We start from the raw sequence: 27,170 nt of genomic DNA on the forward strand, positions 1-27,170 counted from the left end.
AGTAGTGCCATTTCCGGCCATCTAATAAATAATTAATAAATTTTCTTATCTCAGTCTCAACCATGGTTGGGCAGAGGTGGTCTACATCCTCAATCTCCCTAGGCCACTTAGTATCGTCACTCTCAGTGGTACAGTAGAACAACCTATAATTTGATAGGTCTTGAGTCTTAGTCTTGATGGGACATCATTTTAAGTAAAGGAACGAAAATGAAAAGGAAACATAATAAAGATAGGGAAAGAAAATGTAAAGGAAAAGTAAGAAAAATCAAGATAAGGGAAAGTAAAAGAAAAGGAAACAAGATAGTTAAGGAAAGAAATGTAAGGAAGAGAACGGAAAGATAAGGAAATATTTAGAAAGAAAAATAAAATGATTAGACAACGAATGACATGATGGTTTAATTAATGGTAAAATGAGAAGTGGTATAAAATGATGATACTTTGTGTTCTTATGATGTCTGTGATTCTTGTTTGTTCCCTTCTGTTGTCCTTTTAAGACACTACACCTTTTGTTGGAGATGTTAGCGCTTTAAAAGTCGCTAATTATTATTATTGTTATTATTATTATTGTTTTTCTCAAAGCATCATATAATAATTTATATTTCAAAATAATCAGTAAAAATGGGAATACATGGGTCATTGATATCATGCATTCTATTTTTTTTCTTTTTTTATTTCTTCTGTTTTTCTTCCTAAGTATTATAAATTTTTATTAAATAATATATCTTCTATTTTTAATTGCTGTTTCTCGAAGGATGGATTAACTAGCTTGTGAGCTACAGCGATTTAAATTGCTTTTGTTAATAATCCTTGCCTCCTTAGATTTTCAATTTTATTCTGTATTGTGAATTTTTATTTTAATGTATGTGCGAATTGTAATGTGATTTTTATAAAAAGCTAAATAAAGAATGAATGAATGAATGAATGCATGTGGAATAACTTAGCCATATGGGTGTCATTCCATCACAATAATGTATAGGAATGGACAAGCCTAGATTTGTTTACATTCAAAGTGTCACATCTTCTGTTAAGATTTATTCATTGCAGTTTGCCCAGCAGCAAAGTCCTATTGCCAGTGTGTTTATTGCTTTGTCAGAAGTGTTTTAAACCAAAACACTGATTCTCACGGTAGAGCTATAATTTGATTGGTAGATCATTCCCACCTACAACTTAAGCCAAATTGTACCTTATATTATTTAAAAGTTGTTTTTAAAATACAAAGAGGCTTTGATAGGAAATCTGTACCTAATTATAGATATATTACTATTAAATGTAAAAACTTGTTCAGACAGGCATAAGACAGACAAAAGATATTCAGTCTAAAGCGTAATTGAACCAACACCTTGGAACTTAAGCCCTGAGGTTGTATAAGCTTTCTTTCCTCTGATGTTTAGTCCATTCTTCATTCTTCACAAAAGACTTGGACTTTTAATCAGAAAAAATGAGCCAGAAATAAGTTGTTGTATGCTTAAACCCCCAGAAAGTTGTGGTTTATCTTCCCATCCAGCTGCTGCATAAATCCACAATATTTTTAGCTAGAGGGAAAGTTTAATAAGACGTCTACCTCACTTTACAAGTGTGTGGAATCAATGAACCAGTGCAATATCTGGCTTTCTTGATGCTTTAAAAGAACTACTTCCCAAAACCCTACTCAGAACCAAGCAAACCTCGAACATTGTACATTTTAATGATTTTTTTTAGATGAAGAGTAATTTCAGATGTTAAAATTTTGCATTGTATTAAACATACCGTTAATCATATAGTATTTTATGGAGTAAGATTCTTCTAAGCTCATAGAATACCTGTCAGTTTGTAATGAGCTCTCTACGCATGTCTATTAGCATTTCCATGTCAAATACTTTTAAGAGGCCAAAGATGTGGAGTACCAGTTACAATTTTCTGTGTAAATCCCCTATCAGTACTGTACCTTCAGTTAACCGTGTCAAGGAAGTTATTTAGGCCCCTAATTATAGAAATTGTACCCACTCATCCATCTACTAGAGATGTACATAATATATTCAAAAGTTTCTTTAAAGGTTTTACTTTAGCAAAATCATAACACTTTAATATAACCTGGAACAAATTTTAAAACACTTAAAATAACATTAAAAAATGATGAAAATGTCAAACTAGTCAATCCTATACTATTAGAATTTATAAAAATTATAAGAATTAATGTTTAATTGATGATTCAAATAAAAATTAGATAAGCCGTACTAGTCTAATATATAATAGAAAATAAAACTCAGGATATTCAGTACTTTTATGACTAGTTTATTTATGACAGCTTTCGTGCACACAGTGCACTTCTTCAGGTGAATGTGAAGTTATCACAAGCTTTCGTGCACACAGTGCACTTCTTCAGGTGAATGTGAAGTTATTAACTTCACATTCACCTGAAGAAGTGCACTGTGTGCACGAAAGCTTGTGTACTGTCATAAATAAACTAGTCATAAAAGTACTGAATATCCTGAGTTTTATTTTCTATGATGATTCAAAGTTATAGTATTAGGTGTACTGCACTGTATATTAAACCAGGCTTGGAAATGAATCATTCATTGCTGAAATATTGACTTTGTTGATGCTCATGCTAAATTCCTTGTTTTGCCTAAAGTTAAAAAACTATATTTAGAAAAACCAGTTTGACACAATTTATGGTAGAGTCTTGACCTTAACCAATGAGGCTAGTTACAAAACAATTGTAAGGGCGCTATCTGCTCAGCTTCCAGCGAGGAATTTGTACTTCCATACAAGGTGGGGTACCCTTTCAGCTGAAGGCGCCTCAGGGCTGAACCAGGTAATATGTTTGGCGACTTCAACCCTCTAGAGATGTCTGTTGCAGGAGTGTGCCTGTACCCAAAAGCATGCTGAAGACACTTCCCTCCCAGGTAGAGCAATGTCAGGTAGATGTATAAGAAAGGTGATTTAATGCTCTGGATACTGCCAAGGACATACCAATGGGTTGCTTCATCCCTCAAATATGTGAGAAGTCTGCATTGGTTTTACTACAACAACACTCATCCGATTATTACTGATGGATTTTGAGAGGTTATGATAATGTCAGCTTAGTAAGTAACTGTTTATTTATTCCTGTTGTCATTACTCAAGAGACGGCCAGAAACTCTGCGAATTAAGTACATCTTTACAGCAGGTACATGCCATCAGTAATACTAATTTGGGCCATAAAACATGAAAAGCAGCAAATACCAAGTCTATTTGTAGATATGACTGATTCTCAAGAAGCTCATTGCTATGAAAAAAACCCAAGAAAACTACATTATGAACACTGAGATATATAGACATATCAGAACTATTGACTCTGTACTGAATTTTAGAGAATATTCTAACAATTTTAATTAATTTTTATTATTAAAAAGTAATTTTTTAAACAAAGAAATGTAGTATTTGATTGGCTTTGGTGTTAAAGATTGCCAGTCGGTGGTGGTAGTTGTAGCGCTGCTAGGATTTGTCTGATGGGGAGGCTGATGTGGGGAAGGAGTGGAAACTATGAACAATCGATTCTCAGTAAATATTCATCAGGCACTGAAGCTGCAGATACTAGGTTTTTTTAGTGTGATGTTTTTGTCATTAGATTTGTTTCGGTTATTAATACCTACATGCTATCGTCTACTTACACTTTCATGTAATTTGACAGATTAGCTTAAAGATGTACTGTCCCTTGCAAAAAATAAATCGAAATCATGAAAATCTTGAACATAGAAATTAAACAAAATTGAACAAAAAAATGATAGAAACACTTCCAGACACTGGAAGTGATTATCTTTATTATAATTATCCAGTTAAAAAAATCAGGGAACACATTTTCTTTAATTTAATAATTTCTATGCTCAAGTTAATAATTTGTATGGTACTTCAAAATGAGCAAGTTAATTTAAAAATTATTTTGGTCATTTTCAAAGGACAGCACATCTTCAATGTTAATAAATATTACAATATTTAATTACAATGTTGTTTAGAGCTGAAAGTTTTGTCTGTTGATAAATGTTGTCAATGGTTAGCCAAGCATTTGTAGGTACCTGGGAATGTCTGGTAACCTTTTTAATAATATAAACTTTGCCCTTGAGTAATGTTATGCAAATACATTACATTAAATAAACGTAAGTTAATGCTGCTGCCTTGACTTGATTCTATTTCCTAAATCTAAGCATAATGTTTGTCAGTTTTAGCAATATCGTTAAAATTATATCAAGACAGGCAATTATAAGATATAAGATTCAATGCCATTATAATGTATCAAATTCAGTGTCGTCATAAGAAAAGTCTTCAGGATCCAATGCCATTTCTTTATTTTAAACTTGTAGTTCACATCATGATAAGGATTTTATCCTCTAGCAGTAGAAAGAAGCAAAAAAAAAAAAAAACATGGCGTTTCTTATCTTCATGAGCTAAAATCCTCATTAAATTTCACGACACACAAACATAGAGTAATGGCCTTAGTAAATGGTTGTTTACTCGTGTGTGTTACTTCAGTGCTCATTTTCTTATCCAAGTAAAGTTCCATTTGTCTTTACCATTTGCCATTACTTAGATACAAATTGTCTTTAATATAAGAGTATCCCCATCAATCAGGTGTTTATCTATCACCCTTGTGCGCATGGACAAAATTATTATTTGTTCATTTTTTTTTAAAGTAAATATTGAGTAGGCAATTGTTCGTATTATCACAGTCATGTTTTACTTTGAATATCAATGCACCGGCAAACAACCCATGGATGATATTTGACTTTAGCAAAATAAAAATAGGCATCCCTCCCTCATCACCTTTTTTTTTCATTTCATTTATTCGTCCAAAAAACATTAAAATTGACAAACACAAGATACAGACAGCAAAAAACAACACTCAGTTGTCCGGACAGGATTGCCAAAAAGTGAACTGAATCACTGTCTAGTGGCTCTCCGATTAGCATAAAATATTCAAGTAAAATAGGCCAATCAATAAAATTTTAATTTACCAGCCTAGATTGGTTGATAAACTGTTATCTCACAGAATTGTTTCTTGTTGCCTTTCAAAAAGAGTTCATTCATGCTAATTGTTTAGGTGACTGAGGTATGCTGCAGCCTCCCAGCTGTGAGGCAGTCAGGATCAGTAGCTACAGTATGCCTACAACATTAGCTGCATCCCATAGGTTCATGATCGCATGCGGTGTCCTCTTGAAATCAGCTGGTATCCTTTGCTTTACTTTCCCACAGTGTAATATGAACTCAATGTATCCTTGGTCTTTGCATCTGAAGTTCGTTAAAGTGGTACCTTGTTAAAACATAGGGTATGTAGGCCTTATAGCTAATTTGGAAGTACTGTTTTAGGCTACTCATTATCATAACATTAGTATAATTCTTAAGTAGGCCTATTCCTACTATAGCTTATGGCTTATTTATAGGCTACTGTGTTAATATAAATAAACATGTTAATGTGAATGTCATTGTGTTGTTTTGAGACCGTATTCTTGTTGGAGTTTATACAGAATAAAAGTTTATTTGAGAGTTGTGTTGCAACATTGTGAACTGTGTTTAAATTTCATATGTCAAAGAAGGATTCCTAGTCATTTCTTTACCACTCGGAAATACGTCAAGTAGGAATTCATGACAAGAAGGTTTTCTGAGGGGGCGTTTATTCGAGGGAGGCGTTTTCTTGTGGAAAATGTATATGTACAGTACATATATATACTCAAATATAATCTTTAATTTTCCTGTAATTTATGTCGAACTATATCACATAATTACCGTCAAAATTTGTTATTATTGAGTGATCGTAAAGACTTACGATCAACCAAGAAAAATAGAATTTTACTGGAGTAGAGCATTAATAGAATAGGTCTATGTTGGAAAATTGCATCCTTTAATTTTGTTTACAATCATTTAGTCTGTGTTTATTTGAGGGCAGCGTTTATTCCAAATGACACTCTAGAGGGGGCTATTTGCAGGGTTGTAGCTGAAGAAAAGTGTGGGTGATAGACATTTTTAGGGTGGGTGCGTGACAACATTAGTAAACTCTAAATAATAAGAGTAGCCTTTAAGGATGGAAAAGTGGGTTAATAAGGGTGGGTGGAGGGCCATGAAATTAGCTTGACACTTGGTGGAAAACTTTAAGGCTAGGTGACCCCACCCACCATAATTATATCCTTGTATTTGAGTGGGGAATTTATTGAAAGTGGGGCATTTATTCAAATAAATAGGGTAAATTTTCCCAATTTTATAGTGATGGCACAGTATTTAGACGCTAGATGCTAAACAGAATAATCAACATAAAATAGAAACATAACAGTATATGAGGTTTCTGAGAATGAGAGGAAAGAATTTGAAACCGAGAATTTCTAAAGCGAATCAATTTCATGTAAAAATATCTGAGTGTTTATTTTTCCCCGGTTAGTTTGTTGTTTAATAGGTTGTAACATCCTGAGTTGATGTAACATGAGCGAAATGTTTTCAGTGTGCATTAAATTGGAAAATTGTTAATTTATGATGTAGAGATTCGGAAATCTAAAATCAATTAGCTGACAGGAGTAGGGTCATGGCAAGGGCACGGACAGCTCAATTTGATTGAAACATATGTTTTATATTATTATTTGCCAAAATTACCTCAGTTCAATACTGCTTCCATTCACTATGCACTCACTGTGCAATATGTAATATTATTTGAATAGGTAAATATATTGTTTATCATAATTATTTAAAAAATGCAAGGTGATTTATCTGGGATTTTAAACATTAATTGATATTTTTCATCAACATTAAATAATATCTATTTCAAAAAGAACAACAATCTTATGTATACAGTAATGACGCAAAAGAACTCTAGTATAAGAAGACTCCTTTGGGAGTAATAAATGTGTCCATTAATAAAAGAGGTGTTTGTTTTTTCCTGAGTAGGGATTGACTGTATAACGTTAATACAGTGATATTTAATCCCTTGGTTTACAGCAGAAAAAAATGTCCCTTTAGTAGGAGTGTCTCTTTAAAATAGTGGTGTCTCCCAAATAGGGATGCTCCCAAATTGGTAATGTCCCCTTATTATTATTATTTTATTATTATTATTATTGTTGTTGTTGTTGTTGTTGTTGTTGTTGTTGTTGTTGTTGTTGTTGTTGTTATTATTTTCTTTATTATATTGTAATATTGATAATAATAGTAATAATGCCATGATAATAGAGTATTTGTAAAAATAGTGATGTCTCCTAAAAAGAAGTTTTCCCAGAAAGGTGATGTCCCTTTACAATTGTAATATTTAGTATTCTAAAAAGAAGGGATTTTACAATACTATACATTCATATATTTTCAGTATGTATTCTTTAGCCTGTTGTTACTGGTATAATAATGCCATGATAATAATGTCGGCACATTGCCAATACAGTCGTTCGATCATCGTCATCATGAAACACATAATTTGTGCCCAGGGGGAGTATTCCATAATGTTGTGTGTAATAATCACCAAATAGGCATCAAACCCACAAGGGTTTAGAAATCAAGAATAGTAAATTTATTTTCATCAAAGAAAATATTTTATTTAAATAATTTATGTTAAACACAATACAATTTTACTATAATAATCCTAATTGTAAATCATTCTAGATACATATTTATTGTTAGGCACTTTTGGGTTGTTGGCAGCCTGAGGCGCTAGGCGAATCCAAATTATTATTTATTATTATCACCCAGTTGGCCATAAAACATGAAGAATAAGTTAATAAGTTGAAATTCCCTAAACATAAAACTAGTTTCTTTGTTTCTCTTTAAACATGTTGTTTATCTTAATCACTTTCGTCACCAGGATTACACAAAGTAAAGATAGAAGCTGTAGTTAATTGTTTAGTGTTTCCTGGAATTGCATAATTAGTCTGTCTTTGTTTATAGATAAGATCACAAATAATAAGAACAATCATAGAAAAGAAGATTCTATTTTATCTCAACAACCATTAACTAGACCTATTTTTCCAGGTGTTGTTTTCTTTCAGTTTCTTTCGCTTTTGAATTTTCATGTTTGATAAAAAAAAATGTGAAAATGCTTCATCTCTCAACTAATATTCTTTATTAGGCTAAATAATTACTTGTCATATCTCAACAAAATTTTAGGTGGTGAAGGGCAGTTTTTTTGTGTTTTGTTTTGTTTTGTTTTTTATCTACATTATCAGTAATCCACAAATCTATGTTGGATCAGATGCTACTTTAGGAGTGTCAAGTCTAGTGACAACTTGCATGCATAGGCTACAAGCTCACACATACCCAAAGGACATGATCCTATTATATTTGTACTTTTCAAAGTAAATCAAATCAAAGAAATTATTTTCAATTCTTTCAGAAAACAAAAAAGTTGGTAAAATCATTGTTTTAATTCACTTAAAATATAGGTCTATTGATTTTGCTTAGCATTTTTTGCAAATATTCTTTTTTTAAAAAATTAAAACAAATCTTGCCTCTAAATTGTTTAATACGGGTTGAAAATTCAGGTGGGGGTGGTGATGCTAAACATGCATATTTTTTATTTTGGCCTTATTTAGATATTTAGCAATCATTCAAAGTATGCTATTTGCTCATCATAGCACTTTATGTTGCCATTTTCCAAACAGCCTTGTAAAACACCTGTAATGATGATACAATGTTTATCAGTGTAAATAAAATAATAATTATTAATAAATGTGTCAGATACCTTTTGTTGAAAATTAACTTGGAAAATTCAAATTACACCCCCATGGAATAGCACCTACCAAATGGTCAGTACGTCACTATACCTGGTAGACAATCCCCATCCTTTTCCCAAATACTGTAAGGTACTTTGCTATGCACTATGCTAACAACATTTATAGCAAGAAAGGTAATGAGAAAAGTTCTAACACAAAGATGCAAGAAAGAACGACATTAGCATGTTATGAACTCTGGCGCTGTCATGTTAGAAACGAGTTCAATCATTGTAGTAGCGCAATCTCGTCATTTTCGTCATCATTCGTTAAGGTTATTGTTATTTATAGTATTAATATTGCTATTATTATTTTGATGATTGTTTTTTTCTGCAACTGTTTGAACTGCACCGGTGTCAATATTGTTTTAAACTTAAAAATGAATTTTATTGCATTAATATTATTTTTATTTTTGCTGTTTTTATTTTTGTTGTGGCTTTTAGGTATAAAGTATAAAAAAATAATTCAATTCAATATTTATTTGCTCCAAAAGCCATCAATGGGCTACTATCTGCTATACAGTAACATCTCCCAATTATGAACCTCCCATTTACGAACTCTGGATTTTACGAACTAAATTTGCGGCGATGATGTTTTCGAACAATTGTTTTTAACTACAAAAACATTTAAAATTGTAGTCTTCAAATATAATATTAGTATAAAATGTTACATTAGCTAAAAACACTTAAACCAATAAAGGGAATTACAAATTTTCTCATTTACAAACTCTGTTCAGACGGAGGGGTACGTAATTGGGATATGTTACTATACAAGCAACAATAACATTTACATTCATCTACATTTGCAATAGCCAAAAAAAATCATAATAAAAAATTAAACAATAAGTATAGATCAGTGTGTTCCAAGGAGAGTAGACGAATGGAAGCATTGTTGGCAGGAGACGGATCAAAATTGAGAGACAAGCAAAGTTTAAGTGCATATGGAAGGAATGAAGATTTGAAACGTTCTACAAGAAAGCAGTAAGAATGATGATTTTCGGTGATTGCTAAGCGAGTAGAGGTTTGACATTCATAATAAATATCAACGTAATTTGCCATTTAAAGTGAATCGTTTACAATTACCACCATGTGATTTCAAAAGTGAAACCAATACAGTTTATTCATATTGTGAGTTCAGTATTTAACTCGAGGCATGATATATGTTGATTGCTTAAGCTGACAATGTATCTCTTTGAAAGCTTTTTACGTTTTTAATGGCATTTTGACCCTTTTTATGGAGATTATTGGAGCTTGTCTAACAATGGAGGAAGGAAGGATATGGTCTATATACCTTTAGTTAAGCCCAACTCCTACTACAATGAATCAAAGGACAGGTAGATAAAAATCTGAATACCATAGAATGTTAAGATGATGTAATGTGTCAATAACAGGTGCGTACATTTTGTAACCGGGACTTTACCGCAGGCATTTTACCAAACATTGCAAGTTACAAAATGTGGGGGTCACCGGTAAAATTGACAAAAAATGTATGAAATAAAACAAAATTCGAAAAAACTAATAAAAGCCATCGTTATTTAAAATTTAGCTTTATTTGTTTGTATCTTCAGAAACAAATCAAAATGTGTTTGAGTTTGTTCAGACTCAGAGTAAAGCCAGGCACTCTTTACACCTGACAGTTGACGCGATTCTGTGGAATGTGCACAAACGGATCATTTTTAAGACTTTTCAGACTGTTAATGATAGTGACCATCCAACTCACAGTTACGTCAGAATATAATGTCATGTAAAATTGTATACTCAGTTTTACCATAAAATCACATCAGTTGTGCTCACTTTTCTGCTAGCAGATTATACTGATCAAGTTTATATTTTGCTCCATTTTGCCTTTTCATTGATAAACTTGAATTAAAAGTGCCATGAACATTGAGGGCAGCAGTCATTAAAGTTACCTGCATATACTGCCAGCAAAATCTTGTCAAAAACTATTGCTTTTGTTTTCTTAAGCAATATAAATGTTTGTTTACTTATTTCAATACAAGGAGATTATAGTCCTGTTTTTCTAATGATAATGAAAATACACAATAGGTTAGAGTGCAAGCATAACATTACCAGTGCATGCTTTCGCCCGATGCCTGAAAAATACATGAAGGCCTATAATAAGCAAGATTCCATTGTTTTCTTTTACGCTCAGAGGGTAAGAAAATCCACAAAATTCATTAAATTTCTGCGACCTTGATGTTGGTCTTTGAGCTTTTTACTCCAAAATTATATCACTTCTTTAGGTCAATATGTTCGTACGTAACTAAAATGATCCATTCATTAGTTTTTGTGTACCGTAATCCATCTTACAAACAGATAGCATGACTGGCAGACCGACACATGGAAAAATAGCGATGATTACATATCTTCCTTGGTGAAGGTAATAATCTTAAATAAACTTCAGCCCCAACTATGGTGGGCTAAGTTGGTCTGGGCCCTCCATCTGCAGACCTGCCAACCCCCGGGCCATGAAAATCTTGAGATTTTTTTTTTTTTAATCTTAAAAAAAACTGGAGATTTACCAAAAAATCTGGAGGTTTCCAGAATTAACCAAAATATGATGCAATTTACTAAAAAAGACATGTCAAGACAAATCATAGTGGTATAATATCAATGGTACAAAATTACTGCAAAACAACTTATTAAATTGCTACTTGTCTATCGCAGCGAATTCATTAAAATAACGATCTAATTAATCATTTATGCATAAATAGGAGTATTCTGCGGAGGGAGTCGGTAAAATTGGGTGAAAATTACATTTGATCGGGAGAACTGGAGATTTGTTTAGATATTGGGTAACACCCGACAGGATCAGGTGAGTTGGCAGGTCTGCATCTGTGAAATTTCCTCCCTTACCCCTCTATTTCAAATTTCTAGATCTGCCAAACTGTTAAAGTGATAACTGGAGGGTATATTTGTTGAAAATGCAGTACTGATTTTAGGATTACTATTGGTTGACTAAAACTACAGTACACAATTCCTTTGTTATAAAGTTTGTTTTTTTTCAATAAAAATTATGGTTTTAAAATTATTTCTGTGTTTTGAGTGACCTGTAGTATCAGAAAACAATGTTTCTTTTTTCAATTGGGTTTATATAAACAAGAATGAAAGTTGTAAAAATAATTAATCTTCAAAATGCATTTTATCCAATTTGATTTAATTTTCAAACCAGTTAATATGGAAAAGCAAATTTATTTTTTCCGCAGTAAAATTTTATATTAGGGTAATATGAATGTTAGTGGTCTATAATACACAACTGATCTAATTTTTTTAATGTTGAAAATGTTTATCATGTTGTAAATGTCATATTAAGAATGCTTGAATGACATACAACCTACTTCCAGTCAGATGTTTGTAGTCGAATGCTTTGTCCAGTATTTTTGATGTTGTATTTATTTCTAACTTCTAACCAGAATTATGATGTATTTTTTTTTCTGTCAAGTATTGGAATTATTTGAAACCTTCATATTCTTTCTCCGATGGACTACTTTAGAAGAGGAAAGGTGGAAATGGAGGCGGGTTTGGGGTGGGGGAGGCAACAGCCTCTTTAAGACAATTGTGGTAACAAAACTGAAGACATAACAATTATGTGTTATACTGTTACACATCTTAAAAATGGGTCGGAGGGCCAATGTGAATTTTTGATGTAACACAGAGGGCCGCACCCAAACTTGATGTTTCCAGTGCATTTATACCACTTTATTCTCAGTTTTAATGTTACCATTCACAGAAGATCGGTGTCAGGCTGTAAGAAAAACAAGGTGTTTTCTAGCCAGTGGTGGTTTAGCAGGTTGTACACGTAGGGCTTTTGATTCATATTCGTGGGCTGCAAAAAATCACTGTTGGGTCGCACTTTGCCCACCTGTGTCCTACATCTTTGATAAGTTTAACTCATTAAAAACATACATGGTAAATATGTACGAGGGGCCAATTGTGGGGTGCATGGGCTAAGATTTTGGGGTTCCATTTTTCCAGAAGACTCCTGTGGCTTGCCGGGTGACTTAGGACCCGTAGGTTTCTCCTCCTAGACAAAATACTCAATATTTCCTCCATGGTTATACAAATTTATCTTTTTCATAAAGCATACATTACATGAACTTTTAACCCCCTTCCCTTTATTACTATTAGAGTCTGCACATGAAAATGATAAGAGAATATTAAGTCTAAAAGTCTACACTGTAAAACTGCCAAGACCATGTAATTATTACAGCAGAAGGAAAATAAAATGTCTGAATAAAATTTTACAGGCGTAGACAAAGCACTATAACCATCATCCGTGCTTAGAATATAGCAGACTGGCATAACTTTCTCATGCTGGCTCCATGCTGTGAAATAATGTAATGAGTAAAGTAACATGGTATCGCAGGCTGTTTATCCCTTGTATTAATTCAATAAACAGATGTCTAGCCACAATTATGGAACTATATTGGCCTAGTCAAGGACTGGGTTCAGAAAGTATAAATGTTATTGGGCCTACTTATATATTATACTGCCATCTGTGGATCCCAAATAAATCGTCTAACTCAAGATATTCAAAATAAATTTATTAGATTAAATAATATTTTAGCATGTGTAAGGAGTCTCACAGCACCTAAAAAGTATGAACTATGGAAAAAGATGAGTTTAAGAAGAGGAACATTGACCAAATGCAGAACAAGTACCATATATAGCTTGTTCATGATTTTTGAGGAAGATGATGAAACCCTTAATATTTTGAAAAATTTATTTACAGCAGGTGTATTTAAGGCATTGAAACCCTGGTGGGAGCGCATGGGCAATTTTGGACTCTTTAAATTTTAGGCATTTTGGCATACATTATGCAATCTTGTTTTTAAAGAAAAAAAGTGATTATCCTTTTTATTTCCGAGTTGTGTTTGACAGGGGGCTTGATCTGTCCAACAGGGGGCTTAAATTATCTCTTCTTTCACTTTCCTGGTAACACCTCTTTTGTGGAAGAAAAAAACAAATTTGAGGCAGACTACAGCAATCAAGAGGGCATGAGAAACACAATGTTTATTATATTTGGCCTTTGAAGACCATGTGTGCAATACCAGTATACATCTTTGTACTAATTAATAATACCTAGTAATAGATATAGTATCAATTAGGAACTGTTAGACTTGAGGCGATCTAAAACATTTGATCTGGCATCGGCTAATTTCTAGCATGGGGTTTTTATATCTGATTCGTCAGCAGGATACTGTGTCACGTTATTGGGTGATACGTACGAGTATGACGTCAATCCTCTCCTTCAGGTATACATCACCTGGTTTGCCGAATAAATTAACTCGTGTTTGTTAATATGCTTATTACTGTGTGCTCGTCAATCAGTTGCTGGGTATTTCATGGGTTTTACTTCTCAAGTTTCTGTTTTTAATGAGGTTAGTTGTGGTTTTATTTCCAATTAAATGGTAGATTGTAAACTGGTTGTTTTTCGCTTTTTAAGGATAATTATGTGAATATTAAAAGTATATATAAAACTGAAAGTATAAAACATATCTAACTTTAATATTTAATTTATTATTTGCATCAATATGTATAAATTATATGCTTAAAATAATAATATAATGCAATAGTTGATTATTTTTATGTCATTTATTATTTGTATTGACTTAGTAGTCATTAGGTGTAAGCACATACCTAGGCTGCTTTTGTGCTTTCCTGGCAGCTAATGACTGGTATTTTTAGTCTACTGTATTTGTTAATATTATATTTGTTTGATTTATTGATTTGTATTATATATTGTATCTTTTGCCTGAATTAATAATAATAATTTCTCTAAATGGGATATAAGAGGAATATCTTTTGGGTTATTTTCCACATTTTTTAAAAATTGTGCATAGTTGTCGGCTATCCTTGGAACAGCTCACATATTGAGAAAAGTGTTCTGTCTCTAAGCTACGGCAATTAGCCGGGACATAGCGCAAAAAGTCCCAGTAGAATATTAAGAACTAGAGATAATTGCATAATAATAATAATAATAATAATAATAATAATAACGGTAATTGAAATTGAAATATATCCTAATCTTCATACTCTAGGTTTCATATCTTTGGCCTTGTCTTTTCTCATATCTTTGGCCTTGTCTTTTCTCATATCTCTGTTTTGAGAGATTGTAGTAGTGATTTTTACTGTTTATTTATGATGATACTTTTTTAGTTTTAAGATTTATATTGATGTCATTTCCTTTAGTAGTAGTTCGATGTGTTATTAACGTTGGAATATTTCAAGGACACACTGAAATAACATTCAAATCTATAGACATACTTAAGAATCATATAAAATGGATTATTATCGCTCATACTGAGACATTTAATGTTGTGTTGTCCACCTGCTCGAATTATTATTTAATGAGAGCCATCATTAAATATGTAAATGATAGAGTGCATATCATTAGCTTTTAGTTCCAGAGATTTCTTTGAATGAATGCGTGTACAGCTTAAAACACACCCGTGACATGTATTAGTAATTAGTCTGTGAATTGATAAACATATTTTCTATAATAATAATAATAATAATAATAATAATAATAGTAATAATAATAATAATATTAATAATAATAATAGTAATAATAAAAATAATAATAATATTAATTTACATATTTCTAATGTAGTGCCCTATAATAATTTCTCAGAGCATTATTATTATACACAAAAAAGAAAAAACAAATTAAAAAACAAATTAAATAAAGATAATTTTCTGCCAGCATTTTGTGTTTTATGTTATTAAAAAGCAGCCCACAATAAGGAAACATATTTTTCCTGAAATTTATTATAAATAACACGGAAGAATTTTTTTTTTTTTGTTGACAATCTATTCATGACAATTTTCACAACACTACTAATACTACCACCTTGGACTTGCGGTCTTCAAGTGAGAATTTCATAGAGGGCAAACTGAAGTCAAACCCATTTGAAGTCATCATTAAGTAGGCCACTTAGGAAGTGCTATGTACTCTAAACATCATCAGGATATACTTTATAAAATCTCCCATATGTATTCAAAATATGTATGTTTGTTTTATGATCCACCACATATACAGTATTGCATCATTTAATTGTATGGAAAAATGCTTGACTTATGAAGCAAAGAGTCCAATGCTATTTTTAGACTTGTTTTTGCTGTTGTCGGCTCAATGCCATGTTTTTTTAGTCACACTTACATCCAAGAAAAATAAGTAACAACATGCTACTTTGTCATCCAGAAGAAGCTGGTTGATGCCCCAGTGTTGCTAAGGAAATGAAGCTATTTTTAGTATCATTGGCTATTTTATATATGCTCCTTAATTTTAATTAGCATATCATAATTTTAATTCTCTTTAATTTTTTCCAACTATATTATTTTTTACAACTGGAGTAGTTTGAAAAATATTTAAAAAGATTTAAAATTGTTAATATCAGAAGATGTTTGTAATTTTATATCTAATTTGTAATCGCACATACAAAAATTTATAGAGGGTGCACTTACTACTACTTGTGGTACTGCCATTCATATGTTAATCTAAATACGAACTGTTTATAATAAAGTATATTAGTGCTCTTTAAAAATATATATCATTGGAAGATTTTGTTTTGCTCAAAGCACTTGAGACTAAATAAGCAGTTATGTCAGAGGTCATAAATGAGCCAATTTTGTTTCTGCTATAATAACATGCACGTATACTATATGTTTCAATAGACATTATTGAGCATTTTTAATAATTAAGCCATTAAAGTAAAGTAAACGAATATAATTCTGTTGTAGTTCATTTGCATGAAATTCTCACAGACACGGTTGTGCCTTGTAAATCAGTCACCGTTGCATTTTATTCCTTACAAGTAAATGCATAGATGGATTACATAGGTAAGTAGACCATGCATAATATAATACTGATGTATAAAACGAATCAAGTTATGAATTTAAATTTTCTCGTTTCAAATGTCATCAGAACTCTCGAGTTATATAGTATGACCCAGTGTATATATTTTATCAGTAAAGCTGCATCTTAGCCAATTATATAAAAGGACATTTCAGGATGATTATACTTTTATAGGATTTTACTTTTTTTTTAATTTTTTGGTGGAATGGCCTAGCTAAGGCAAGTAAGAATCAGAAGTAATGATTTCAGATTAAAAACAGGCTGAAAATATGCTGTACAGTGTTCTTAGAAATTTATCTTTCACTTTACAAAGCTATGGGTACTATGGCTTAGAACTGTAATGATGAAGGGGTGTGACCTGGTGTTGTGATGTTGATAATGTAATACAGTAGTTAAACTTAGGACACAAGCCTCTATATCACGCATGCTCAACACATAATTTTATCCTGAGATATTGTACATTCCTCTAGCTATTTAACATCAGCCTTTATTTTTTATGAAAATATTTTAAAATATCTTTGAATCATTGGTCATACTGTACTTTATTTAATGTATAGTTAATTCGATCAAATTACTTTAATGAGTAAATAATTGTTATTTTTTGATTCAGGCTTAATTTAAAGTGGGGATCCGCTTACAATGAAAACCATCACATTATTTTCAACATCTCAATTAAGGGATCAGCTTAATAATATCCAAGCCTTACTGTAACATTAGCATTTAAAACTAAATTGTTGTTAATATTTAGAAATATGATGGGAATACCAAAGGTTCACAATGCATGTCATTGTAATTCATGAACCTTCCCATGCATATTCTAAAAAAATAATAATATTGAGTTTTACATTTTGCGTAATTCCGAGCCAAATAACTTAATTTGAAATCTGAGGATGCTCAGCCTGCAAATATTGCATGTTGGTATAGTCATGCCTACAGGTATGTCCCAAGGTAGCACAGACAAATTAATCAATAGAGGTGTGTTTCTACCCCAAAGTTAATCCCACAGTTAATCCTGCACACATGATAAGGTATGTCTGAGGATATTGGTTGTCCCAGACATATCTGATCAAACAAGCTGTGTTTTTCAATGTTGTCATCAGATAGGTTATACTTCTTAATCATTATCTTATTTACTTCATTGATCTGATCCACATTCAGCATTGAAGCTGTCCATATGTTAATGTCCTATTTTATCTGTTACTTCTTATAGTAATTTAGATCTTATTCATAATCAGCATAATTATGTACCACTATGAACTGTTCAGAACAAATCTTTAGAGAATAGATTTTGTTCAATCTGTAATATTATAAGAATTTTGAAAATTAATTGGCATTAAGTGAACTCCGAAAAAACACTGCAAAGGAGGTGTGGTTTAAAAAGAATTAGGGTAAGCAGGGATGTAGTTATGGTCTGGGCGGAAGTGGGCGGGTACCACCCAGCCATGGTAGTTTTCCACCCAGTCTGAAGCTAATTTCAAGGCCTTCCACCCACCCTTATTAACCCACTTTTCCATTCTTGAAATTAACTCTAATTATTTAGAGTTTATTAATGTTATCACATATCCACCCTTAAAATGTCCATCACCTAGACCCATAGTTTTCTACAGCTACAACCCTGGATAAGATAATTGACTTGCTAGGACATATGCTATGATGGCCAGATGAATTGCCTGCCAAACAAACATTCTCAGAATATTATTCCACAGTGAAGTAATCCGTCCCAGAGGTAGACCAGAGACTACGTACACACAAACCATAAATTGACCTAAGGCAAGGCAGCTGAATCAAGCGAGGGAGTAGTTGGCCACTGATAGAAAATGCAGTAGAATCATTTGAGGGTATAATGCTTTAGGACCTGTGCTATGTCTACAAAGGATAAATAAGTGAGCAGATAATGATACAAATTTTAACCTACATATCTCTCCTCCCACCCCACCACCCTGTCGGACAATTTTCCCCTTTTATTATACTTCTAGTGTGATTGGAAAAAAGAATATTAATTTGTCGTTTTATAAATGCAATTTTATTTTACAGTGATCTATACATAATAGTAAAAGCACAGTTTTCCCAAAAAATCAATATGATCTCTGTCCATTGGTTGTTCCCACTAGTGATTTAACTCTGGACCCCGACTGGAGTCCTCCAGCAGCCCCTTGTTTTGGTCCTCTGTCAGACGTGTTATCCCCATCAGAAAATTTCTAGGTCTACTACCAGCTCTGAGTTAATGAACTTTAACATCTAAAAAGCTTAATAGAAAATTCAGCCATGTTTCAGGGCTAGACACAATGAACATTTTTCTCTTTGTGTTTTATAATAATGAAATTAATACTAAGTGCCTTTTTCCAAGGAGTGGAAGGCAAATGGGAAGGGTTATCTTTGTGAGCCAACTTGTCTGACCAGACCAATTTGTTGGCAAATTCCACAGTAATTTGCCGGTATATTTGATGTCTAATCCCCTAATTTCACTAAGCTGTTTTGGTTTTCAAATGCAATTATGGTCAATATAAGCACATTACCTTCATAGACACTTTTATGTTATTGTTTATTAACTCAGCCATTTTTTGCCCATAATTGTTTGATAGAACAATAGAGACTGCCCTTTAAAACCCAAAGTAGAGGTATTTACGCTTGTTGTAAAGTACATGAGGTTTAGTTGTCACGTGTCATGTGAATTTACAATGGTGAACAAATGGCTCTCTTGAGTGCATACTGCATTTTAGCCAGAAAATGCTTGTGAAAATTGATTTATAATAATAATTTTATATTAGTATCTATTGTGGCAAATTCTTAACATATCAAAAAGCAGATTTACAATGTTGCTATTCCAATAAAGTTAATAATTCCAACACTATAATTAGAACGATTATAAATTTCCTATGGATTAGGGGAAATTATATATTTTTATTACAGGGTGATATTGATCATTTTGAAGTTCCTTGATACTATTTATATGTGAACTATTGCCCAGAGATGATAATAAAAATGGAACTGGGAATAGGATAACAATATAGGATAAGCTGTTATTTAGTTACTTTATAAACATGATGACAATTGTAATAATGGAAACAGACTAACAATTTATACAAGATTTATCTAAATTAACTGGATTGATAGCTTATTAAGAGACATTGCCTCAAATTATTAAGAATGGCCAAAACTGTTCCTTAATTTTTAAGTTAAGAAAATCAGCTCATTTAAAAAAAGAATGATTATTATTTATGTTAATTAATTGTAAGAAACAAATTTTTAATTTATCATGACCAGATTTACCAGAAATTGAGAGTCATTTCAGTTTTGGAATAGTTTTAAAACTGCCTTTTTTATATGTTTAATTACATCACTTCCCAAAAGGTAAAGGTAGGAGGATAACCCATAACTTGCAGCGTCATTGTGCTGAATTGCGTAAGGGCGTCGTCTGTGACTACCTAGCAGCCGTAAAGAGGCGCTTCATGATAGATACATTTTCACATCATTCCACAACGACAAAAGGTGTTTGTATTGAACGTGTGCTGCGTCTATAGAACATATTTTTGAGTTTTTGAAAAAAATAGGATGCTACATTGAGGAATTTGTGCAATGCCCTATAATAAATGGATATAGTATTATTATTATTATTATTATCATTGTATGAATGAAACATACTACGAGTGTTGAAAAGTAAACAACAGCTGCAGTTCTCATGGGTTACCTTTCCCTAGTTCTGATGAACTTCATTGCACTGTGTGTCAGGTTAAAAAAATTAATGCATCACAGTGTTTACTTATAAGAAACATGCCGATTGGCCGGCCTGGATTCTTTGTAATATTTCATCAGTGCTTTTAGTACATTGTACGTTCTTTACTTATTAATGATGTACGGTCAGGATGGCCTTATCACTGTTTGAAATCTTTCAATATTTGATGAAGTAAGACAAACAGACTGTGTTTCCTGAAACCAAATATTTTAATGTCTTACAGATTCCGATTTCGGCTTATTCCCGCATGAACGGAGCTAATACCCCATGGAAGTTTTTGAACCTAATGCAGGTTTGATGAGGATACAAGTGTTAAGCCCTTCCTGAATTACTTTTGTTCGGCTAATCAGCTGAGTGAAGAGAAAATAACCGGCCCTGGGATTTTTAAAGACAAGAGACGGAAAGGAATCTTATTTGCCATTCGTTCTATTGGTATGCAGATAAGCGAACTCATTGTATGCTGTTTATTGTCGTCAACACATAGTTCACATTGTCAGTGAGAGGTTTATTGGTGATTTAAACACTTTAAGATTTGGTAAGATGATGCTTTTTTTTTTAAACATTTATACAATCACTCATCCATAGGTCTAGCAAATATACAGTAACAATAGTAAATAATAATAATAATAATTGATTATATATATATTATGATCTTTAACTGCATTGTCATGTGTAGGATGTAAACATAAAAAGTTCAAAATTGTTGAAATTTCGGTTTACAACAGCAACAAAACATAATCAACTAAATGCAAAAATGTCAGTTTATCTATGATAACCTCAACAAAGACCATGACATTTAGAAAACAAAGATGTTTTTTAAAATATAGACAGGTGAAACAAACTTTGTGATTAGGCCCTATTAAAATATTATTAGTTTATTACCCTATATAGGCTGGAAATGTGATGAGGAAGGGAAACTTTTTTTTTTTAGAAGACCATAGAAAACATGCACGTGAGGGTGATAAACTACTATATTTTTTTGTTATTTGGCCTTAAATTTTTGGTTGGATAAAAAGTACAGTATGCTGTCCACCTTAACCAACTTGTCTCTTTTTGATGTTTTTGTTTTTTCCTCTACAGTAATTTAATTAATTAGGCTAAATAATATTGAAAAAATGATAATTTTTAAAGATTATCAGAACCCTTTCCTGGGCCTAGTCTATCAACCTAATTAATGTTGATGGAGAGGCCAGATTTTATGGGCCCCATATCAGCTTGAAATAGCCTGGTGGATTAAATTAGATATTCTTTAATGTATACATTCACCTTTGGATCACCTTATTCTTGTCTCCTGGAGTATTGCAACACCTAAGGTACTAATTGAATCAAATAAGAAATTTGGTTTTGGAAAGTTGGTCATGAATTTCTGCAGTAGTTACTAAGTGATTCAACTGAATGATTTTTCACTGCAGCATACGTCAGCGAAGACTTATCATATTGAATCATATTGATTTATTTTGCTTCTAAATTTAATTCAAATTAAATTGTGTACTTTATGGAAGGGAGGAGGAATTAACTGTAGTCTGTAGTAAGAAAACAAACCATGTTGCTTATTTTTACTGTATCAGTTAGCCAGTCATTCATTGTTCCTCACTTTTCTTACCCTCCTCTCTTGCTAATTAAAATTTAAATGATCAGTGGGGATCCAAGAATTCGTAACAGTGAGGGATTTTCACAAATAGTGGATCCACCTTCTCAGCCCCACCATGGCTGGGGCTACAGTAAGATGTTATGATTATGGTCGGAAATGGCACTGTCAGACATATTTTTAGAGTTTTCTTAGTGGGGTTGGGCTGGACGGGCCATCCCGACCACTGAATCCATCACTGATACTGGGATAGGGTTTGTTTCCTATATAATTAAAACATAATTGTTTGTTTGTTTAATATGCAGTTAATTATAAAAATATTCCCAAAAAACATTATCATTCTGAACATTGGTATTATGATTAAAGCTCTTTATATGCATTTTACTACAAGTAAGAAAGACAAAGGAACATAAACAAAATGCAGACTAATTTGGAATACTGCACCTTCTTTTAGTACTTTAACAAACTCATTATGTTGAAGAGGAAATTATTTATGAGGATCGTAAATCATCTCGGTAATCATTATGTAGATGTTTGATAAGATTGCTGATTATCAACCGTTAATAATCAATTACCCGGCAACAAAAATGACACAATTGTCATAGTGATTCATAAACCATTGTTTGAACAGTTTCATTAATACCGTGCGTAAACGGCCGTCATATGTTTTCAAGCATAAAATTAGTATGTTGTGTCGACGGAGACTCACTCGGATGATGTTTGTGGAAACATGAAGTGCTTTAACAAGGTAATTAATCTTAGTGCAATCCTGGCAAATTCATGTGAACACTTTGTTTTTATTTCCCTTAGCATCTGTTCACATGATGAAAGACCCATTAGTTATTTATATTCCCTTAGCATCTGTTTACATGAGGAAAGAACCATCAGCTATTTATAAGAATACTGCTAACTGATGAAAAATTCACAGAGCATTTTGCCGCCTTTAAAATGCCTACATTCTTACAGTATGCAAGACTGCCACGTCTTGGTAAAGCGGAATCACAGAACATGCTTCAGTATTAGGGCCTACGTGTTTGCTTAAGCAATCATGCCTAATACTGTCTCTTATACACATCTAGATGTGTATAAGAGACAGGAGTTGGATATGATGTTAAAATGAATACTTTAATAAGCAATTGCTCAGATGACACTATAGATAAACCCTAACGAACAACTTTGAGCTTTTTGCACACGAGATGAAAACAGGGAGAGTTTAGCCCCGCCGCCCTGGTAAACTAACCTAGTCCTGAAAGTCCAATTGAGCGGTAAGGGTCATCAACTTCAGTGACTCATAAACTTTAACCGACTCGTGCTGCTCGCACTGGACGTTTCGTCTTGTAAAACTAGCTTGGTTAATTTTCCTGGCCAAACAGGAGTCGGTTAAACTAACTGCTGCTTTGGTAAGTTAGAGGTAAAGTTTCCTGGGGTTGTTCGCATTGGACTTATGGGTAAACGCTTTGTATATCCCTATAACATCAGAAAAACCAATTTCTCCATCCGAACACGTCCTCCTTTAAATTCATGTCATTTATTCTATGCTATACCTTCACATGATTGACATTATGCCATAAAAAAGGAAGACAACTTGTTTCACCCAAGCCTGACCAACACAAAATCTTTTATTGTTGGTTATTTTTCATTCTTTTTCTTAAAATTTTTTACATATACACAAAATATTTACACCAGAATAACTTGCTTATTATTTATATAATTTTGTATTTCAAATATTCATATTAACCTTTTCCCTACATACCTAATCAATTTCTTTGAAACAACTCTTTTTCTTAAAATTTTTTACATACACAAAATATTTACACCAGAATAACTTGCTTATTATTTATATAATTTTGTATTTCAAATAATCATATTAACCTTTTCCCTACATACCTAATCAATTTCTTTGAAACAACTATCAAGACATTTTCATAATTATTAGGTTATCAAATAGTATGACCTACTTTTTAACAATGAAAATAATAATATAATATACTAATAATTGTTATCTACCTTTTCCATTCATTTCTATCAGCTCTACCCAAATTTAGTATGCTTTGCCTAGAGGCTTGACAACTGATATTCATTTCATGTTAAAAAAATATGTGAATTAGGTCGCCTTTGTCCAATTCTTGGCAGTGTGCCAAGTCACATTGCTAACATAATTTGTATTTGTTGGGATCAATCTGAGAGATATCCTAATTTAATAACAATAATGCTCTGTCCAGATTTTACAAAAAATGTTGTATGCCCATATACAGTCATGATGTGAATATATATGGTCATTATGTGATGTCATCATGACCTTATTTAGGCGTGTCACATGTTTTTGTCAAATAAAATACGATAGTTTAGATAGGGCGTAATGTTTTGTTCTACCATTTTGGTCCAGTTATAATATTTTGCCTAGTATAATCCGATAGACAGACATTTTATATTTGTTTATTATTCTTAATATTTAAAAAAATTTAGTAATAGTGTTACAGTTATCCAAAACCTTGTACAGTAGGCCTGCAACATTGCGTATGTGCCCCTTAATTAATGCACCAGTGTGCTGAAAAATTCACCAACAGGGGTTGGTCTGCACTGTGGATGCCCTGTTCCCCCTGGAACCGAGCTGTAGTGCCTTGGCCCAGCCTGTCCCTACTTCCAATGCTACAGCTACTAATCATAACTACTGTACTTCTATGAGGACTGCTATTGTTGCCTCTTGTTTCAAATACACTTAGTATCTAAACGCGTCTTTAAAGCACCAAAACTGTTCAACTGTAGTCCCGGTAGTGAAGATGACAGCTGTTTCATACATCCAGAAGGATAAATTTCATTGAATATAGACATTGATTCTGATTCCTTACCAGCTGGTTCATTCATAAATATTAACAAGCTCATATGTTGAGGGCAGCCTCTATTTTGGCATTCCAAAATTACCATTGGTTTTAAGGTTTGTAATATTTTATAGTTAATATTATTATGGACATCCCTGTTTACAATTTAGTAACATTTCCATTTCTGTAAGTGTCTTTTTTTTGGTTTGAGCTACCCTGTAAACCAATGTGGACCAGTACACCAGGATAATTCCATCTCAAAGATGTATTGGGTTCTTGAATATGCACATGAGCCAAGTTGACATAGATCTATGGTTTTATAGTTCTTATCTGAGAAGATTAGTTCCAACACCAGAACCATATAACTTAAGCCTTGTCCAGACTTTTAGGGCTTTTCTACACACAGAAGATGCTATTCTATCATGTTTTATGGTGCTTAAAAAAAATTGGCAATCTTCTTAAAGGAAAAGATTTATAAATCTATTAGTTTAAATTACTATAATTTATGTTGAGAAATATTTAATAAGTCTTTTTACCATATTTCAAGCACAGAAACCTAATATAATTGTTGATGAGAATCTTGTCAATGGATAAACATAAGATTTGTATTATCTTGCTGTCCTCTGAATAAATGAGGTCTTTCATTTAGCAAAATATTAACCTATAAACAGATGAACTCATCTTAATCACCACTTCAAACTCTAATCTACTTGAGTTTTAAATCAAATCCATGTAGTAGATTGTAATGATGCACATGTATTTTCATCTCCACATTATAATACTTACCTCAAATTCCAGTGTACACCATTTCCCATTTTATGACCATCACTTGATCCCAAGGTGTGTGAAAAGGGGAAGTTGACTGCACTTAAAAAGTGGAGTGGAATTAATTTTGTTGTAAATCACTAACCACAGGTAGTCTTACCTAATTCTTATTAGGTCAATAGTTGAATTGACAAAGCCTGTCCCAGTAGCATTTACCAAACCTCAACAATTAAAATGATAATAAAAAGCAGGGGAGCTTTATGAATGGTTTACCATTAAGTGTCAGAAAACTGGAGTCATTTTTTCAACTTATACCCGATTCACATGTACGAAAATCTACCAAAATGTAACAAATTCTTAAATTTGCTAGCGTGTAAATGCACATCCTTGTAAAACAAATGTAACATCCGTGTATAGCTTGGTAATCTTTACCGACATCAGCGAGGTCTGTAAAGATTACCGAGATGTTACATGACGATGACTGCGCATGCCCAGGAATTTTAATTAAATCGACATGGCCTACCCAGCTGTGTGGCGCGAATTATTTCAAAACAAACCAAGCCTAATTTCTAGCCGGCCTAGGATAATTGCTTATTATATGTACTGCAACATTCAGAATGGAGGAATTCTTATTATCCGTGGTTATTGATGAAAAGAGGAGAAGAAAATCAAACAACAAACATTGTGATTCTAGTGTCATTAGGATAATCAAACGACGTCAGAAATTTCGCCGACAGCTTTTTACTATGCTGATGAATTTGATTTCTTTGAAAATTTGCTGCAACGGTAAGTAAAGTAGCCTAGCCTAGGCCTAGCTTGTTCGATTCTCGGCCGATCTTAATATAATAAATATATACTGCCTAAAACCCTCCTTTTTTAGACTCCCGTAAACTTAGGATATATATAACGCCTATTTGAATGTGTCTCTCCTGACCTAGGCTAGGCTAGACTGTGTGTGTGTTGCTCACGGACTCGTTGCTCACAACAGGAGTCAACCAAGCATTTCTAATGACTTCTTTACAAGGATTTTACATGGATGGAAATTGTACGTGTGAATACGACTAATCTCAGTAGGAATATCTCAGGAGATATCCCGGTAACAATTTGGTACATTTTGTTACATTTCATTCTACGTGTGAATCGGGTATTAGGCGCATGTCATTGATGTTGTACAAGGCCTATGTACTTCAAATTATAGTTGTGGATCACACACCAGTAGAACATGGCAGCTGTGCATTTGATTGGAAGTCCTGGATGCTCTACTGGTATCGCATACTTCCATCTGATACAGCTAATAGTGTTACATTCCATGCACAGGATCTGAAGCCTCAGACCTGAACTGCTGATGTAGTTGTGGTGGGATGTAGTTAAAATTGGTGGGGCCACCCAGCCTTGACGTTTTCACCCCGTGTAAAATTAATTTCACAGCCTTCTTCCCACAGGCCCGTAGCCAGGTTCTTACAAGGTGGGGGGGGGGGGTGTTTTCTGGGTGTGAGGTCCACAGTAGAAGCCCCTGTGGGGTCGGCAAAACCCCCAAAGCAAGAGGATTTTTGTGCTTTATGAGTCTAAATAATGCTATAAAAGCAGATATGTTTGAAAATGTCTGTGTCTGGGTGGGTCTGCAGTGCATTAGTTGGGTTGGAGGACTTACTCGGGAAATTTGAAGAGGGAGTTCGCCAAAAAAGAGGGGGGTTTGCTAGAAAAGGGGGTTCTCCCGAACC

Source organism: Anneissia japonica, unplaced genomic scaffold, assembly GCF_011630105.1.
Source record: "Anneissia japonica isolate Jap-2015-1 unplaced genomic scaffold, ASM1163010v1 scaffold6417_len956965_cov193, whole genome shotgun sequence".
Classification (NCBI taxonomy): Eukaryota; Metazoa; Echinodermata; class Crinoidea; order Comatulida; family Comatulidae; genus Anneissia; species Anneissia japonica.